Source organism: Canis aureus, chromosome 1 (assembly GCF_053574225.1).
Source record: "Canis aureus isolate CA01 chromosome 1, VMU_Caureus_v.1.0, whole genome shotgun sequence".
Taxonomy (NCBI): Eukaryota; Metazoa; Chordata; class Mammalia; order Carnivora; family Canidae; genus Canis; species Canis aureus.
In genome coordinates, this window is record NC_135611.1 from 114,777,711 (window position 1) to 114,781,722 (window position 4,012).

At 52.4% G+C, this 4,012-nt stretch overlaps 1 pseudogene; it reads left to right on the top strand.

The window, feature by feature from the left end:
• The first annotated feature begins 1,585 nt into the window (after positions 1 to 1,585).
• On the top strand, positions 1,586 to 2,258 carry LOC144286370 (ATP synthase peripheral stalk subunit d, mitochondrial pseudogene; annotated as a pseudogene).
• The last annotated feature ends 1,754 nt before the right edge of the window (positions 2,259 to 4,012 follow it).

Here is a 4,012-nt window from a genome sequence, read left to right on the forward strand (position 1 = left end):
TCCGACCTTCCCTCCATACAAAGGACCTATTCGCTGTCAAGTTTCTTTCCCTGGGATCAAAATACAGCCAGTGGCCTCTGGCCAGGAGAGGTGGGGGCAAGGAAGCCAAGCTAGTGACCTTTCAATGCCCTTGGAATTAATCTCGCAGCCTACCTCCCAACACCCCAAGGTTTCAGAGTTTCTACTTCTGCAAACTGGCCAGGCAGGTACCCCCCTGCCACCCACCTCCCAAACGCCTCTGATGGAGAGAGAAGCACCGGTGTCTCCCCACTGGGGAGCCCTTCCCACCCCATCCCCACCAGAGCCAACATAATTTCTCAAGCCGCCTTTCCTATTTTGAAACGAAATACTTAGACAGTGAAACCGACCTCCACAGATAACTCTTAAAATGTTAATAAGAGAACCCTAACTATAATATAAAGGTGAGACAAAAGGAGAGGCATAATTTTCAAAACCCCTTGGGAACTTGTTACACCCGCAGACCTGATGATTCACAGTCCCAGTCTTTAAAAATCTCCCCCGGAGAATCTGCTGTAGCCCCAGGATACTCCTCCCTCTCCCTGGGATCCCCGAAGCTCCATGAACCCCCCAACTGGCCCTGGCTAGATGAAGAGGTTTTCTGGTTTTGTGAATTGGAGAACCTGACAAGTCCCCACCAAGCCCAGTACAATCTTCCAACTGACCCACTAGCCACATTGTGGACAATTCAGTGTTAACACACTTTACACTGACATGCAGAATGGAACTGGGTTCTAGGTTCAGATTAACGGGCTTTCCTCCTCCTACATGAGGACGCACAGGACCTGGATTATGAGAAGGAATCCGGGACTGTTCTCTGCTGAGTGGCATTGTCCCGTGCACGGCTCCCCAGTGACACCCTTCGGGCCATTCTTGTGGCCCAAAAAACGCTCCCATAACTTTCCCAAAGGGCTCCTGGGGTGCTTTGCACACTACCCCCCTCCTGGGAACCATTATTCTGTTCATTACCTTCTAGGTGGTGGGCACTTCTTGAATCCATTTATATTTGTTTATTTAAGATTTCATTTTATTTTAAAGATTTTATTTATTTATTTATTAGAGAGGGAGAGAGAGCACAACCAGGGGGGATGGCAGGTAGAAGCAAGCTCCAGCAGGGAGCAGGGAGTGGATGTGGGACTCGATTCCAGGACCCTGGGATCATGCCCTGAGCCGAAGGCATCTAGATGCTTTACCGACTGAGCCACCCAGGTGCTCAGATTTTATTTTTGAGTAATCTCTACACCCCGCGTGGGGCTCAAACTCACAACCCCGAGATCAAGAGTCAGCACGCTTCATCACCAGAGCCAGCTGGACAACCCTATTTGTTTTTCTTTTTACTCAGAGTACAGCTGGGGCTCTAATTCCAGGAGTTTTGGGATTACCTCTGAGAATTGAGGAATGGGAAGGAATCTGACTTGTCCGTGTTGCCCTTTAATCCTACTTTAAGTTCTTGAACTGTTTTTCAACCTTAAAACCCTTTTTTGAACTGTTTTTTAACCTTAAAAAAAACTCTTCCGCCCTTGCTGCTGTGGACTGTGGGCCACCGGGGTCGGTGAAGGATCTCCAGATGGCTGGGTGAAAACTTGCTCTAAAAACCATTGACTGGGTAGCTTTTGGGGAGATCATACCCCCAAACCAGAAGGCCATTGCCAACTCCCTGAAATCCTGGGATGAGATGCTTACCTCCAGGTTAGCTACTCTTCCTGACAAACCACCTGCTATCGACTGGGCTTACTCCAAGGTCAATATGGCAAAGGCTGGCTTGGCAGATGACTTTGAGAAGAAGTTGAATGCCCTGAAGGTTCCTGTGCCAGAGGATAAATACACTGTCCAGGTGGATGCTGAGGAAAAAGAAGATGTGAAAAGCTGTGCTGAGTTTTTGTCTCTCTCAAAGGCCGGGATTGAAGAATATGAAAAAGAGCTGGAGAAGATGAAGAACATAATCCCATTTGATCAGCTGACCACTGAGGACCTGAAGGAAGTCTTCCCAGAAACCAAATTAGACAAGAAGTGTCCCTATTGGCCTCACAAGCCAATCGAAAATTTATAAACTTAAGTTGGGGAGAAAGCCCTGGCCCTCCTATTATAAACGTTGGACATTAAAAATAATGATATGGTAAAAAAAAAAAAGAAAAGAAAAAACTCTTCCAAACTTATATACTTGGATCATAACCAATTTCATAACCCCATTATCAAAAAGATTCCCACAGTTTACCTATCACATGAAAAAAATACTTTTCATTATGGACAGAAAAGGGTGATGTCTAAGATTGGCTTCAAATTTTCCAGGGGAGCAAAGTGGGTGGGAGTGGAGATGAAACCAGGACTGACCAGGAGGTAATCGGAAAGCTGGGTGCTCCTTACACTGTTCCACTTTTGGATAGGTTTGAAAACGTCAAAAGTTTACAGAAAATGTTATGTATTGAAGAGAAATGGGCCAGTGTAATATTCCATCCATCTTTCAGAATCAAGGGTCTCCCACCCAGACTGCTTGTGCCTTAGTCTCCTTCCTAGTCTATTTTTCCATAGTATTTTTTAAAAGATTTTATTTATTCATGAGAGACACACACAGAGAGAGAGAGAGGAGGCAGAGACACAGAGGGAGGGAGAAGCAGGCTCCATGCAGGGAGCCCGACGTGGGACTCGATCCCACCTCTCCAGGATCATGCCCTGGGCGGAAGGCAGGGGCTAAACCGCTGAGCCACCCAGGGATCCCTCTTCCACAGTATTAATTACCTTCTAACACACTAATTTTCATCTCACGTCTCTTGTTCATCACGGCCCATGCGCATTGTCATCTGGTTTAATGCTTAATAATACAACTGCTCCATTCTTTTCTGTTTACCAAGAGGTTTTCCGGGGTTGGCAAGAGATTTGACTTTTAATTGTTTCCCCAACACTCTATAATTTGCATATTATGTCTTCTGTTCCTCCTGTAAGTTCCACGTGGCCAAGGATCCATGTCTGGTTTTATTTGCTGGTGTTTATAATTACGTGCGTGGCTTAATTTTGTTTTTACCGGGTAGAGTTCGTATAGAGTTAGTATAGCAGGGACTCTAGAGCCAGCCTGGCTGGAGTCAAATCCCAGCTCTGTCACCTACCAGCTGTGTGACCCTGGGCCAAGTCACTTGGCCTCTGCCGGCCTCTGTTTTCTCACCTGTGAAGGGGGCACACAGCAGTACCTACCTCAGGGGGTTGCCCCCCGATTGGCAGGAAAACGCTCTGTAAAGGTTGGTCGGTGTCATTTCTGGTTAGAGCCCTCGTTTTTTGGAGTCAAATGCATATGCATCTGGCTCCTACCCCACCTGTTTTCTGCGGTGAAATGGGGATAACGGATAACGTTGCCCCCCCCCTCAAGGTGATGGGGATTTTTAAAGGAGCGAATGGGTGTGAGGCCTCCCGCCCGGACGCCTGCCCAAAATAACGGCAGTGGGTCCTCGCCAGGCGGCCGGCGGCGGGTCAGGGGCGCTCGGGGAGGCGGCCCGGCGGCGGCCCCTGGATCCCCGCGGCCCCCGCCCTCCCGCGTCTGCGGCGTCAGGTCCGGCTCGAGAGTCCCGCCCCGCCGCCCCGGCCCACCGCGGGCATCCCGGGAAGGAGGGGGTCTGGCGAGTACCGGGACGGGCGGGGGGGCTGGCCGGGCGGGGGCGGGGGGCGCCCGAGCGGGGATGGGTGCGGGCGGGAGGCCGCGGGCTGCTGCGGAGGGAGGGGCCGGCGAGTGAAAGGATGGAGGAGGTGAGCGGGGCGCGCGGGGACGGGGAGGGCCCGCCGGCGACGAGCCCCGACTGGTCCCAGGTATAGGACTCGGGGGCCGGCGGGCCGGCTGGGGCGCGCGGGGCGGGGGCATCGGCTGCGGGGCAGGGCGGCGCGGGGAGGCTGCGGGTCGGGGCCCGGGCCCGGGGCGCGAGCCGGGGCGTGGCGGGGCCGACGGAGGCGGCGGGCGGCCCCTGGGTGCCGCAGGCCGGGGCGGGGCCGGCGGAAGCTGCGCGCGCCGCGG